This window comes from Panthera pardus, unplaced genomic scaffold (genome assembly GCF_024362965.1).
Source record: "Panthera pardus isolate Hobbes unplaced genomic scaffold, ASM2436296v1 HiC_scaffold_24, whole genome shotgun sequence".
Classification (NCBI taxonomy): Eukaryota; Metazoa; Chordata; class Mammalia; order Carnivora; family Felidae; genus Panthera; species Panthera pardus.
Window position 1 is genome coordinate 45,942,937 of NW_026526810.1, and position 16,544 is coordinate 45,959,480.

Below are 16,544 nucleotides of genomic sequence, written 5' to 3' on the forward strand. Positions count from 1 at the left end.
GGAAGTCCATTCCTCTCCATGCCCTGCTCAGAGGAACCTTGTTTCATCCCATATGCCCAAATATCCATGTGTCTGGAAAGATGCATAAGAAACTGGAAAGAGTGGCTGTCTCTAGGAAGAGGGCAAGTAAGATGGCTAGGGCACAGGGGTTAAGAGGGAGATCTATTTTTCACTGTATACTCTTAACACCTTTTGCATTTTCTATGATATGCTTCTGTTAAGATTCAAAATACAAATCACGAAAGTCTATTGACTCTTAATAGGTATTCATACTAACATATGGTTAAATAATAAATTATTCATATTTTCTTTAGGTAGTTAGCCTTATAAACAGTTTAATGTGTATAGTGGGAGTAAAAAATAACCAACTCTCAAGTTTTTGTCTTTAAATAAAATTAATTTATGTTCTTTAAAAATTATGTTTATTAGCCTGAAGTTCATTTTGTTTTGTTAGAAAATAGGAGTAGGACTAAATTTTATATTCACATCATTTCCATTTCTGTAACCCTAAGAGTCTAGATCAGTAGTTCTCAACTTTAATATTTCTTGTGGCCCCTACCCAAATGACCCACAACAAATTAAAATAAGGCAAAGGCATAAAACCTAGACTCCAGCGGCACTTGGGTGGCTCAGTCAGTTAAGGTCCCAACTCTTGATTTCAGCTCAGGTCATGATCTCATGGTCTTGAAGAGTTGAAGCCTGCTTGGGATTTTCTGTCTGCTCCTCCTCCCCTGCTCATTCTCTCTCTCTCTCTCTCTCTCTCCCTCTCTCTCTCTCTCTCTCTCTCTCTCTCTCCCCCTCTCTCTCAAAATAAACTTAAAAAAAAAAATAAAGGTAAAAATAATGTATCATGAAAAGCATTAATACCAGCAATTGAAAACAATGACCAATTCTAGGCAACATTAATGATAACAAACTATCTTAGCAAAAAAGTTTTGGAAATTTCAACTGCCTGCATGTGAGTTCTCAGAATAGACACTGCTCTGGCAGCAATAGCCAAACTTAGCAGAATTCTGGAGAGAGATCTTTGTAAACCGTAGTAAGGCACTGATTTCTCACCAGCTCTCTTAAGAGTTCTTAAGAGTCTTAGTTGCAGATGAAAGTGTATGGTTTGACATGTCATTCTATTAAAAACTTCAATTTGGATCAGAGGATTTTTTCTCTAGATTAAGTGGGAAAGGTAACAATCAGATTCTAAGTAATGTTTACCTATAAATAGGCCCTGCTAGCTATGGAAAACCAAGTAATTTTTTTTACAAATGAAAAATGCTTCATCCACAAATTTATGTGTTTGGAACATTTTTCAATTAAAGCCTCACCAATTATTTCCTATACAAAATCCACTCCAGCCCTGATCAGTGCAAATAAAATAGACCAATGCAATTGCCAAGTCGTCTCCATTCCGTCTTCCAAATGTCTCTCAATCCTCGTATTCACCATCGCCACTGCCGTGAACTCAATTTAATCCGTCTATACTGTGAACAAACTCTTAACTGGTCTTGCAAATGCTAATTTTGCTATCAATCACTCTTCGACATCATAAGCCAGTGCTCTTTCCTAAATGGATATGTGATCATGCAACTCAAGTGCTTTAAAAAAAACCTTTAACAGCACCAAATTTGTCTCAGAACAGTCTGGATTCCTTACTGTGATTTTTAGAGCTTGGCTAGTGTAGCCCCTGTGCCTATCTAGCTTAATCTCCCATCGTTTTCTTCTCCATTCCTGCCCTCCTCTTTGTAGGAAACTTTGGTGCACAGTCCCACCTTCCACACACAATCAGTGTAGACCCTTCAAGTCTCAGTTTAGGACTCACAGTTTGGAATGGAAAGATACATGTGGAAAAAACGAGTACAGATGATTCCCTTCTGGAATTTTATTCTAAAAGAAAGAAGAGAAATGGGGTCAAGAAGTTTGGATTTGGGGAAGGGTGGTTTGACAGAGGCAGAAATAACAGCATGTTTGAATGTTGATGGGGATCCAGTAGAAAGGGAAATTTTGATGATGTAGGAAAGAAGTCAGAGAATGAAGTCAATTTATCTCAAGTAGGCCAGGGGTGATAGGATCTACTGCCCAAGTGGAAGGGCTTGCATTAGATAGGAACATGGGGGGTTCCTCTCCAGAAACTGGAGATTAGGTGGTGTATATGAATACAGATGCAGGTAGAGAGGTATTTGTGATTGGTGGGAGCATGAGAATTTCTATTTTGAGTGCTTTTATATTCTGCAAGCAAAGTCCTGATCAGGATCATCAACTGAGAGTCAGTTTCAGAAGGAGATGAAGAAAGTTTGCTTGTTTTTAAGTTTATTTATTTATTTTGAGAGAGCATGCACACAAGACAGCATGAGCTGGGGAGGGACAGAGAGGGAGAGAGAGAAAGAAAATCCCAAGTAGGCGCCTCACTCTCAGCATGGAGTGCCACCCGGGCTCACCACAAACCATGAGATCATGACCTGAACTGAAATCAAGAGTCAGATACTTAACCCACTGAGCCACCCAGGTGCCCTGAAAGTTTGAAGAGAAAGGAAAAAGTTATCTTTAAAAGGTGAGAGAGTGATTGTTATAGTGGCAGGACCTCAATGTGCAGTTCCTGGTTCTGCAACAGCATCATTTGAAACTTGTTAAAAATGTGAGATTTTTGTCTCCACTCTATACTGAAAGAGAAACTCCGAGGATTGGGTACAGCAATCTGGTTTTTTATCACGCTTTACAGGTCATCTTTCACATGCTAAAATGTGAGACCCCATGTATCAGACTCAACTGGAAGCCTTGTTGAACCACAGATTGCTTGGCTGCTGTCCCAGAGTTTTAAATTCATGTCTGAGGTAGGACCCAACCAAAAATGCCCATTTCTAACAAGTTCCCAGGTGACATAGGTACTGTTGGCCTAGGGACCACACTTTGTGACTTAACCAAGCAAATTCAAGAAGTTTAAAGAGGAAGAAGGGAATATAGGATGTATGTGAAGGAGTGAATTTAACTTATTACCTTTGAAATTTAAGCTGGGTAAGGAAGGACATGAAGATTTGAGTGGGTGATGAATGACTGAAAAAGTGTTAGGATAAATGCATTTTGTCCCTATATTGTTGAGTGATTGTTGGGTTTGGAATATCAGAAGTTGAATAGATGAGCAGTGGTGATCTGAGTGGATTGTTACAAATTATAATTATGAAGAATTGCCAATACTGGTAATGACAAGGTCAATGTAGGATTCCCAGATACAGTACAGGATGCCCATTTAAATTTGAATTTCAGATAAATAATGGACACTTTGTAGTGTAAGTGAATTCCAAAGTATTCTTAGAACATACATGATGTGTGTGTATTTTTTTTATATTTATTCCCAGTATGGGTATATTTTTATCCATTATACTGATCACTCAATGAGCTCTTTCAGTCTAGCAACCTCTATCCTTCAATTTTGGAAAATATTTTAAAATAATTTCATTCTTACTATCTCCCCTTCATTTTCTCTGTTCTTTCTTTCTGGAAGCCCTGATATTTCGATGTTGCACCTTCCGTACTAATCTATTTGTCTTACCTTTCCTCTCCAATATTCTATCTCTTATCTTTTTGCCCCTTATCTGGAAGATTTCCTTAACATTATCTTCTAACCTTTTCTTGAATTTTTTATTTCTGCTAACATGTTTTTAATTTCCAAGTGCTCTTTTTTGCTTTCTGACACTTTATTTTTTATAGCATCCAATTGCTGTCTCATTGGTGCCATATATTCTCTTATTTCTGAAAATATGAATGGATAGGGCTTTTGTTTATTTGGTTTTTTATTTGTTTGCTTCCTTGTTTTTGGAACTGTTATCTGTGTATAGCCATTGCTTTCTTCCAACTCCATCCTGTATGTTAAAAATTAGAAGTTTTCTTCAGAGGAAAGGTAATCTTTGTTTTTCTGCTTATGTTTAAGAGAAACTAAAAACCCATTGGATACTCTGAGCAGATAAGAGGGGCTTATTAAATGAAAGGTACATTGTAGGATGAGCCAGCATTGACTGGCTTTGCTGTTGGGAAAGCCTGAGGTTAGTATCTTTAAGTATTTCTCTTGGGATGATCAGATTCCTGAAGAACAATCTCTTCCAATCTCCTGGAGTCGTGTGGTTGGGGAAAGAGTTGACAGTCTTAGCATTCGTTATGTAAACATTCATTCAAATACCATTTCCAGTATGTTACCTATGCATGCCTTCAATTGTGACTGGATCCTCAAGGCCAGAGACCTCCTGTTTTACTCTCTCCAAGGATCAAAACTCCACTTTTCTACCAGAGTCAGGGAGGGACACTTGCCCAGCTACATGAAGTAGGGGAGCAGATCTGTGATTCTTCATGAATGACAGGATTAGAAAATAACCATTTTGCAACCCTGAATGAAATAATTGGTTTAGGCAATGATCATCAGTGTATGAAACCATTAGATAAAAGGAAGGTGTAAGCTGTCAGCACCTGAAATCATAGATAAATCTCAACATTACTAAAAGTGGGACAACCAGACATTATAAGCCTTTCAATACACTATGAAGCACAAAGCACTGTGAAGTGTTCTTGCCAAAAATAATAACCTGGAATCTAATCAAATTTAGAGCATGAACTTCTAACTATGGGAAATATGGAGGATGAAGAAACAAGTTAAATGACACTCAAGGGAGCAAACTTATATATACAGAATATGCAACATTCTAAAAGACAACTGAATTGATTCTTGTAATAAATCAATAGCATAGAGGAGAAAAGTGAGGAAGGAGGAGCTGCTGTAAATTAAAAGAAATTTCTGTGACATGATACCCAAATCCCTGTGTAGACCTTGTTTAGATCCCAATTCAGCAAACCAATTAAACAAGACATTTGTGAACCCGCTAGGAAAATTTGGTAATGAACCAGATAAAAGACGGTACCAAATAATTATTGTTTATTTTTTTTAGATATGATAATGTCATGAAGTCCATTTTTCAAAAGAGATGTATGTTGAAATATAGAGGAGCAAAATGATATGATATCCATGAGCTGCTTTAAATTAAATCATGTCCATGATCCGCTTTAAGTGAAATCAGCTTTGGGGCACCTGGGTGGCTCAGTCAGTTGAGTGTCTGACTTTGGTTCAGGTCATGATCTCGAAGTTCGTGAGTTCGAGCCCTGCCTGCATCGGCTCACTGCTGTCAGCCTGTCAGCAGAGCCTGCTTGGAATCCTCTGTCCCCTTCTCTCTCTGCCCCTCCCCAACTTGCACTCTCTCCAAATTAAATAAATATTAAAAAAAAAGAAAGAAAGAAAAAGAAGTTAAATCAGCTTCAGCTAAACAATAAGAAAAAGGAAGAAGATTAAGTAAATGCAGTAAAATCTTGATAATCATTGAAGCTGGGTGATGGGTGTTTGTTTCTACTCTTGTGTAGGAATGAAATCCCCCCCCACACACACACACCACCTGCATAACATTTTTTATCAAAAATTTTCATTTTTCTTTGGAGAACTGTTTCATGTAATATTGCGAGGGAGCAAAATTAGGTGTATGTTCAGTTTCCTTTCATGTGCATCTCTCCTCATATTTTTACTCTTCAGCTGTATATTTATAATCATTTGGTATTACGCACCTATGTTATATTTAAATCTTTTTCAAAGCACAGAGTCAATTAATACAGTGAATAGCTGGTTTCCCTAGTTATTTTATGTTTTTACATGTTTTAGTTTTACTTAGGGTCTTATGTATACTATAATTGGCTTTTATGATCTTAAAGTATAGTAGGTTAAGATTAGCTACCTGTGTGTTATCCCTTTGAGACTTTCATGAAACAAGATGAAAATCTCCTAAGAATAGTGAGGCAAGTATACACATACTGACACACATAAACAGACATATATACTTAGAGTAATTCCATTTTAATGATATTTAACTTCCATTTCAGGAACTTCCTATAATGATCTTAAAATGCTAAAATCTTTTTTTTTAAATATGAAATTTATTGTCAAATTGGTTTCCATACAACACCCAGTGCTCATCCCAAAAGATGCCCTCCTCAATACCCATCACCCACCCTCCCCTCCCTCCCACCCCTCATCAACCCTCAGTTTGTTCTCAGTTTTTAAGAGTCTCTTCTTTGGCTCCCTCCCTCTCTAACCTCTTTTTTTTTTTTTTCTTCCCCTCCCCAATGGACTTCTGTTAAGTTTCTCAGGATCCACATAAGAGTGAAAACATATGGTATCTGTCTTTCTCTGCCTGACTTATTTCACTTAGCATAACACTCTCCAGTTCCATCCACGTTGCTACAAAAGGCCATATTTCATTCTTTCTCATTGCCACGTAGTATTCCATTGTGTATATAAACAACAATTTCTTTACCCATTCGTCAATTGATGGACATTTAGGCTCTTTCCATAATTTGGCTATTGTTGAGAGTTTGAAATGCTAAAATCTTAATTGCTATTAAATTAGGATATATATGTTAGCAATGCTAATATAGGACAGAAATAATGATATCCAGTATCAGAAAATGAGATTTTTTTTCTTGAGATTCCTTGTTTTCAATTTTTTACCAATATCCTATGTAAATAAAACCTTTTTTTTTTTTTTAAGAAACCAGAATAAATATCAAAGCAAACAGCTGTTTCAAACTAGATAATCGAGTTTGAACAGACTTATCTTTTTATATATCTTACTACTTGGGTTTGCTCAGAAACATTGATATGTCTATGCAAATGGATAGCAATTCACTAATAGAACCACCAATTAATAATTTAAACATTAACCATGAAAATTAAAATCTACAACACAGTCTCATAATCTCTGAAATCCAAAGTCACTAATGTGTAAAACCTGATTGTTCATCTCTCAGTTTTATGTGATTAAGTAAGTCTCTGCCTAAGGCTGAAATTCAGAGATTAGGGTTTTTTTGTGGTTTGTTTGTTTGTTTGTTTGTTTCAAAGATTAATTTTTTACATAAACCTCATAGTTTTTGGTTTGGGGTGCTTTTTGTTTGTTTGTTTTTATTTTCTCAGGAAATAGTTGAATCAAATGATTTAGGGGTAGCTCCAACATCAAAATTAGTTTTAAGAAAATTACCACTGTTCATTATCGTTGGATACATTTAGTCTCAGACCCCTCTAAACTCTACCCAGATAGTCATCCGTTCATTATAGACTTATATACACTTCAGAGCAGTTTATACAGTCCCAGCAAGAACATTCCTCATCAACACAAAGGCTTTGTTCAACTCAAGGGGGAATTTCTCTCTATGGCTACTGGTAATTGGTTCTAGTTTCTGCCCAAATACAGTCTCTTGGGGTAGGGTTTTAAAGCTTTAGGAAGAGATTTTTTTTTTCTTTTAAAAATAAACTACGGCCAGGGACGCCTGGGTGGCTCAGTTAGCTGAGCATCCGACTTCGTCTCAAGTCTTGATCTTGCAGTTCATGAGTTCAAGCCCTGCATCGGGCTTACTGCTTTCAGAAGGGAAGGCCTGCTTCCCCTCAGTCCCCCTTCTCTCTCCCTTCCCTCACTCACGTTTTCTCTCTCTCTCTCAAAAATGAACATTTAAAAAAATAAAAAAATAAACTAGGGCCAAAGAAAAGTTACAAAAAATATGTATTAACTTGTATATTATGTAGCTAATTGACATATTTGCATGTAATAAAGTTCAAGAAGCCCAATTTTCATCCTCTCAATAATTCAAGAACTATTTACTGAATACCAATGATATGCCAGGCACTGTACTAAGCTATTGGGGTTAGAGATTAATATTTGAAATATTCCAGGTATTTTTGGTTGCCATTATATAAGCTTTCCTCTTACAAACCAGGTTAATTTTTTTGAAAGAAAGCCTCAGGAAGAAAATCCATTAATCCTCTATACAAAGTACAACACAATTTGTTGGAACTGGATTAATCACTCTCTGCTTACATAAACAAAGGATTTTCCAAATTTATAAGTGTCTAATTTAGGTGACAGGGAAAATTTACAAAAAATAAACATTTCATATATTGGCTGTCTTTTTGTTTTGATGCTTTAATTGATTTGAATTATATTCATGTTGCCAGCATTCTAAGTTGTTCCTCTTCAGTTTTGAGATACAGTGTCTCTTTCTCAGTTGCCCAGGGACTTATTCTGGTGGCAAATCCATTCAGGGAAAGGTCAAAGCGTGATTACTGTGGAAACATTTATATAAGCCAGCTATTTGGACCTAGTGAAGAAAACAAAGATCTTTAATTAGCTCATTAAATAGATTGAGGAAAAGTTTTTGTGAAAGACTGAATCAAGTATAATCTGTTCTCGATTATTAGTGACCAATTTCTCAGTTTTTGTTTTTGTTTTCATTGTCACAAAGGGTAATACAGAAAAAGGTTAAGGGCATAAACTCTGGAATTAGACTGTGTTGGTTGTATTCCTGGCTCTGTCCTGTGCCTCAGTTTCCTCCTCTCTACAAGAAGGACAATAATAAGGATACCTAGCTGATGGAGTTGAGAGGACTTAATACATGTTAAGTGTATCAAGAACAACAACTGGATAATAGAAACCATTCCACAAATGTTAGCTAGCCATTCAATGTAGGGAGGTAAAGACTTCGATGCTTTCAAATTGTTTTATTGTAAACCTGCTTTATTCATCTGAATGTAAACCTCTATATTTGTGTGGATGTCAAGGTTTATAAAACATGTATTAAAGAATTATAGGGGGGTGCCTGGGTGGCTCAGTTGGTTAAGCATGACTTGGTCTCAGGTCATGATCTCACGGCTCATGACTTCAAGCCCGACGTCGGGCTCTGTGCTAACAGCTCAGACCTTGGAGCCTGCTTCGGATTCTGTGCCTCCCTCCTCTCTACCCCTCCCCTGCTCAAGCTCTGTCTCTCTCTCATTCAAAAATAAATAAACAGGGGCGCCTGGGTGGCTAAGTCGGTTGGGCGTCTGACTTTGGCTCAGGTCATGATCTCGCGGTCCGTGAGTTCGAGCCCCGCGTCAGTCTCTGTGCTGATGGTTCAGAGCCTGGAGCCTGTTTCAGATTCTGTGTCTCCCTCTCTCTCTGCCCCTCCCCCGCTCGTGCTCTGTCTCTCTCTCTCAAAAATAAATAAACATTAAAAAATAATAATAATAAATAAATAAACATTAAATAAAAGAATTCTGGGAAGTCATAAAACTTGATGAGCGTCACAGATACTAATCATTCAGAAGTTGTACTACTTATTGTTACTTCAGATATAGTACAACTTACAATAAACTCAGAATATTCTAGAAACATTTTTTCTAGGTTAAAATTAAGCCTCTTTATTGTTAAATACCCTAAAACCTCAGAAAATCTGCTAATATTTAGAATATCCCCACTGCAGATGTTTGCATTTAAATCAGTGAAATGTGCTTCTGAAAGTTTCTAAATGTGAATGCAACACCAAGTATTGTATATATTTGTTAACAAATTTAAATTACAAAAACAAAGAAGAAATTGTCTTTATTACTGTAGCTTAGTAATAAGTCTTGAAGTTAGGTAGTATCATGTCAGCCCTCCACTTTGTTCTCCTTTAATACTGTGCTGGCTGTTTTCAGTATTTTGCCTCTCCATGTAAACTTTAGAAATGGCTTGTTGGTATCCACAAAGTAACTTACTGAGATTTTGATTGGAATTATGTTGAATTTATAGATCAAATTGAGAAGAACTGATATCTTGACAATACTGAGCTTTCTTACCCACGTAGATGGAGTATCTTTCTATTTATTTAGAGTTTATTTGATTTCTTTCCTCAGAATTTTGTAGTTTTCTTCATATGAATCTTATATATATTTTGTTAGATTCATACCAAAGTGTGTCATTTTTCGGTACTAATGTAAATGGTATTGTGTTTTAATTTCAAATTTCAATTATTCATTTCTTTTTTTCTTTATTTTATTAGTTTTCTTTATTTTTGAATGGCAGAGAGAGACAGAGCACGTGTGGGGGAGGGGCAGAGAGAGAGAGGCAGACACAGAATCGGAAGCAGGCTCCAGGCTGTGAGCTGTCAGCACAGAGACCGATGTGGGGTCCAAACTCATGAACCGTGAGATCATGACCTGAGCTGAAGTCGGACACTCAACCGACTGAGCCACTCAAGCGCCCCCAATTATTCACTTCTGATACCATTTTATCATAAGAAAATTTTTTTTACTTGAAAACCTTTTGTTGACCACACTATTGTAATTCCGTACAATAAAATTGTGTATATATCAGTAGATTGAAGCAGTAAGATGGAAGATGGGTTGTATTAGTCCAGATTCTGCAGAGAACATAACTGATATATATATGATTGGCTCATGAAATTATGGAGTTTGAGAAATCCAACTATTTGCTGTTTGTAAGCTGGAGACTCAGGAAAGTTGGTGGTATAGCTCTGAGAACCAGAGGGCTGGTGACGTATTTGCAGTGAAGAACAGGAGATGACTGATGTCCCAGCTCATCAGTCAGGCAGAGAATAAATTCCGCCTTCTTCTGCCTTTTTGTTCTATTTGGGTCCTCCATAGATTGGAAGAAGCCACATCCACACTGGGGAGAGCCATCTGCTTTACTCAGTATACCAATTCAAATGCTAATCTCGTGCAGAAACACCCTCACAGATCCTCCCTTAGAAATTGTGTTTAATCTGGGCACTCCATGTCCCAGTCAAGTTGACACCCAAACTTAATCATCATGGGGGTAATCAGAGTTAGTATTCTAAGGCAGTGGTCCTCAAACTGAGGTATATTTATATATCCATGGTGATAAATGAAGACAAGGATATGGATAGTATTAAGGGAATTGATGTCTAGGAAGTTGATTTCATAAGAGTAATTTAATTTTATATTTCTCTTACTTCCATCTTCTTTTTGTCCTTCTTATTTCTAGCTTCTTAGAGGATATCTCAGTTGTTTCAACAGACCATGTGCACTAGGGTATTGGACACTCAGAAACTAAGGCCAGTGTAGTCAGTTTTAGAATAAAACATTTTTTTAAAGTTTTATTTAGTTACTTTGAGAGGCGGGGAGAGGCGGAGAGAGAGAGGAGAGAGAATCTCAAGCAGGCTCCACACTGTCAGTGCAGAGAGCAACACTGGGCTTGGTCTCACCAACCAGGAGATCATGACCCGAGCTGAAATCAAGAGTCTGATACTTAACCGATGGAGCCACCCAAGTTCTCCTAGAATGAAACATTTAAAGAAAGAGATACAAACAGTAGCACAAGGCCTGAGCCACGCAAGAAGTAACCTAGCACACACTGTGTACTCCACAGAAGATGTTCAACAAATGTGATGGGTAAATGGATGGCTGATGAATTAAATATGCTGTGAGAACACAGACTTCCATGTTCTGCTCCACTTCCTGTAACCCTTTCCTATGTAAGAATAGCACTTTGTCTTAATCTGATAAAACTCTGCATGCTTGAATCAAAGGACTGAGGTATATCTGTAGAATCTGGCCTATCAGTAGGTTTATTTTTTTCTTCAACAAATATTATTGGATGATTCCTCCATATGTGTCATTGAGCCCGGATACACTGGTAAATAAGACGGATAAGATTAGGTTCCTTGAACATTTGTTGGCAGGAGGTGAGGGGATTGGCATGTAAGTTGGTAATTAGAATACAGGGAGAGAAATGCTATTACAAGGAATATAGTGTACAATGGGAGCATATAGAAGGAGCACCTAACTCAGATTCGGTGTGCTGTAGGGAGGAAATTTTAAAAAAAAATCTTGAAAGAAGGAATTTACAAGTTGAGTACTGATAAGGTACGTTTGAAGGGTATGGGAAGTGGGCTAGGAGAAGTAACTAGAGATAAAACTGGAAAAATAAGATGGGATCAGATACTAAGGTATTGGGACCTGTTATAAGAGCAGTAAGAGCCACTGAAGGGTTTTAAGTACAGAAGAGACTTAAGGACCATTCTTACTAAATTAATTCTAAGGAAGACGCTGTTTGGGTTTATATTACTGGAGTCCAAGCCTTTTATCACTTAAAAGGGTTGATATGACATGGTTGTACCTCTCTGCCTCTGTTTGAGGATTCTCTTTATCTAGAACACCTTACTATACTTCTACATACACCTTTCCAATTCTTCCCACAATACTCAATTCATATTCTAGGGCCCCCAAGCTTTGCAAATATTCCCAGCTGGTGATTAGATTCTACCACTGCATAGTGCCTTATTTGTATAACATTTTTTATCAGTTATATATTGCTGCATAATAGATAACCCCCAAATTAATAACTTGAAAGAACAAAAAACACTTATCATTTCTCAAAGTTCCCAAGAATCAGGAATTTGGGAATGGCTTAGCAGTGACTCTATCTCACAGTTTTTCATGAGGATATGTCAGTTGGGGATGCAGTCATCTGACATCTTATCTGGGGTTGAAGGATACATTCTCAGGATGGCTTACCCACATGGCTGGCAAGTTAATTTTGGTTGTTGCAGGAAGTATCATTTCCTCGTCCCTTGTACATCTTCAAGAACTACTTGAGTGTCCTCCTGACATGGCAGTTGAATTCCTCCAGAGTGAGTGATCTAAAAGAACAAGGTGGAAGCCAAAATGTCTTTTATGACCAAGGCTTGGAAGTCTGACACATTGCCATTTCCACTATATTCCATTGGCCACACAGGTCAGTCCTATTCAATATGGGAGATTACACAAGGATGAGAATACCAGCAAGTGAAGAACATTGAGGGCCCTGTTGGAGGTTGACTACCACAGCGATTATAACATTTATCTTCATTATGAGTTAGGCTTGTATCTATCTCTGTATCTAGATCATTCTCACCCTCCCTTTTTTTTATTATCACTCCACTATGGAGTCTTTTTTTAGACATGTTTTTCCTAATTATATCCTTCCCTTCATGAAACTGTAATGTTTATTTATGTACTATGTGTACACCTGTGCTTTATATGTAAAAAGAGTAATATTTTTCACCCCCTGCCCTAAGAATCAGTTTTCACTTCCTTGAAGTAGATAATATCACCCCTTTTGACATTGAGAATGCATGTACTAGACTGACAGCTGAAAACCTGAGGATTGACTGCCTCCAATCTTCCTTCAGGGAAAGAACTAGGGGTGGGGGTGGGAGGGTAGGGGGAAGGGGTAGGTGGTGGTAAACTCTCTCCAGCCCACAGACACTTTCACTCACCCAAAGCAACATCATTTGTCTTGTCTTTCCTAGGAGACACCTGCAGTTCTTTGGAATTCAGTTCTTTCTGTTGCCTATGATGACCTCAGTTCTCTGATGAGTTTTAAAAATCATAGTTTTGTGGTTTATTTGCCTTTTTCTCATTAGAATGGATGTGGCATTCTCTTGTGGCTTTCTATATTCTAAGAGGAAGTGGGACTCTTCTTTTTCAGTTTCATGCAAATAATCAAAGGGATTTCCATGCACTAAGTTCCCAAGAGTGACTCTTAATGCCTTCTAAGGCAATGTCTGTAGCTTATGGTGTCTCATGGATTTTCTCATTTCGTTTGCGTTGTGTTTGCGGTCATTTGTGTAGCCAACATTTAATGAGCTGCTACTATGTTCTACCGCTGTTCTACATATGAGCTCATTTCAAACTATCCTTGACTCCTCTCTTTTCTCTCACACCCACGTCCTGTCTGTCAGGTGATCCTTGGACTCTATCTTCAAAATATAACCAGTTCCTTTAAAAACTAAAAATGGACTTATGAAGAGCCTACCAATTGCATTTATCTCAGAGAAATGAAGACTTATTTTCATAGAGGAACTTGTACACAAATATTCATAGCAGCTTTGGTTGTAGAGACCCAAATGTCCTTCAAAAGGTAAATGGACAAACTGTGGTCCATCCATGGCATGAGGTACTGTTCGGCAGTGAAAAAGAATAAACTGCTGGTGCAAGCAGCAGCTTGGATGGATCTCCAGGGAATTATGCTTAGTGAGTCTAGCCACAAGGGGATATATATTGCATGATTCCATTTAGAAAAAAATTTTTTTAACGTTTTTATTTATTTTTGAGACAGAGAGAGACAGAGCATGAACGGGGGAGGGGCAGAGAGAGAGGGAGACACAGAATCGGAGCAGGCTCCAGGCTCTGAGCCATCAGCCCAGAGCCCGACGCGGGGCTCGAACTCACGGACCGCAAGATCGTGACCTGAGCCGAAGTCAGACGTTTAACCGACTGAGCCACCCAGGCGCCCCGCATGATTCCATTTAGGTAACAATTGTGAATGACATAATTATGGGGCTAGAGTTACAGATTGGTGGGTGTCAGAGGTTAGGAGTGGGATGGAAGGGGTGTGGCTGTAAAAGAGGTGACATGAGGGATCTCATGGTGATAGTTGGGCATCTTGATTGTTTGGGTGGTTAGTCCAGGCTACACATGTGACAAAATTGTATAGAGCTACACACAAACATATACACAAATGAGTGCACGTATAACTGGTGAAATCTGCATAAACTCTGTGGATTTTGCCAATGTCAATTTCTTGGTTTTGATATTGTGCTGTGGTTATATGAGATGCTGGGGGGAGGGGAAAGGGATATTGGGGAAATTTATTTGTACTTCTTTGTGCATTTCTTTGCAACTTCCTATAATTCTACAATTATCTCAAAGTAAAACATTTTATTTATTTATTTTATTAAAAAAATTTTTTTTAACATTTATTTATTTTTGAGACAGAGAGAGACAGAGCATGAGCAGGGGAGGGTCAGAGAGAGAGGGAGACACAGAATCTGAAACAGGCTACAGGCTCTGAGCTGTCAGCCCAGAGCCGGATGCGGGGCTCGAACTCACAGACTGCGAGATCATGACCTGAGCTGAAGTTGGACGCCCAAACGACTGAGCCACCCAGGCGCCCCTTGTTTATTTATTTTAATTTTTTAAATGTTTATTTAGTTTTGAGAGAGAGAGAAGAGTGCGAGCTGGGGAGGGGAAGAGAGAGAGGGAGACACAGAATCACAAGTAGGCTCCAGACTCTGAGCTGTCAGTACAGAGCCCAGCGTGGGGCTCCATCTCACACCATGAGATCATGACCTGAGCCAAAGTCGGATACTTAATCGACTCAGACACCCAGGCACCCAGGTGACCCTTTTATTTATTTATTTTTAAATGTTTATTTATTTTTGAGAGAGACAGAGACAGTGTGCGAGTGGGGGAGGGACAGAGGGAGAGGGAGACAGAATCTGAAGCAGGGTCCAGGTTCTGAGCTGTCAGCCCAGAGCCCAATGCAGGGCTCAAACTGGTGAACCACAAGATCATGACCTGAGCCGAAGTCAGTTGCCCAACTGACTCAGCCACCCAGGTGCCCCAGAAAAACATTCTAAATACACAAATAAAAAATCTAAGAGTTGGTATGGTACCATGCTTTTCCATTTTTTAAAAATCACGTATAACACTTCACTTAGTGCTTTAAAAAGAGTGTAGTAGTAAATGTTTGTTGAATTGTTGCAAATAACTGGGCAAGGATAGGAAGGAGAATCAGTATATGATTCATTGAGAGTGGGAATTAGAGATGTCATTGACCAAAATGGAAACAGAGCCCCTATGGGAAAGAAGTGAGACAGAAAGAGAGCATTTAATGAACATTTTCTTAAATACTGAACACATCCATCTTTATTCATCACTGAACATTAAAGAGGACTATTCTTAATATAGTCTTAGGAACTCAGTATTTTTTTTTTTAATGTTTATTTATTGTTGAGAGAGGGAGAGTCCGAGAGGGGGAGGGACAGAAAGAGAGGGGGACAGAGGATCCAAAGTGGGCTCCTCACTGACAGCAGCTAGCCTGATGCAGGGTTTGAACTCATAAACTGTCAGATCATGACCTGAGCCCAAGTCAGATGAGCCACACAGAACCCCCTAAGTACTTTTTTTTTTTAAAAGAATTAACTCGTCCTCCGGAATTGATTACTTACTGCAAATCAGCATGTTGAACTTCAGGGCTTCTGATAACCTGTAAATTAAGGACTTAATTTTCATTAGTTCAATTAAAGATGAATTATATTTCTCATTTCTAACTGTGAACTAAATGCTCCAATTTAGCAAGAGCTCTGGAGATCAAGTGCCATGGAGCTATTATTACCTTTCTACATCATCCAAGCAAGGGATGAAGCATTTGTGGGTGCAAAAAAGGGCCAGAGTCACAGAGACTGAGGAAAACAAAGCACTCTCATCTCATTGTATTTTGATTTTCTGGTTTTTCTCCACTTTCTAGATTATAAACTTGATTCAGGCAGTAAGTGAGTAGGCCCAGCTGACATCTAGAAAATAAACATTTATTGAATGTATGCATAAATTAGCCAAAATCCCTGCCCCAAGCGGCTGATAATCTAGTAGGAAAGGTATGACACATATAAGAGTGTTTTTTTTTTTTTTTTTTAAACCTTGGTCCTGCTGGACCTGCCAGATGGGGAAGGAATACACAGTACTTGAAGACTGCTCACAAGAACTGCCAAAGCGTATTAGGTAAAACAATGGGCAGATTAATTTTGTTGAAGATTATGTTCATAATACATAACATACATATATAAACATGATCATAATGTTTAAGTTATAGTTATGCTGAATGAAAGGAGCCAGACCAAAAAAAAGGTACATGTTGTATGATTCCATTATATAA

The 16,544-nt window shown here is 38.1% G+C and overlaps 1 long non-coding RNA gene across 1 annotated transcript; it reads right to left on the minus strand.

The window, feature by feature from the left end:
- Positions 1-7,561: 7,561 nt before the first annotated feature.
- Positions 7,562-15,884, minus strand: LOC109262616 (uncharacterized). The gene is made up of 3 exons (XR_002077839.2): positions 15,841-15,884; positions 12,362-12,486; positions 7,562-8,166 (listed from the first exon to the last, which is right to left on the minus strand). It is a non-coding gene; the product is annotated as an uncharacterized LOC109262616 (long non-coding RNA).
- Between the last annotated feature and the right edge of the window lie 660 nt (positions 15,885-16,544).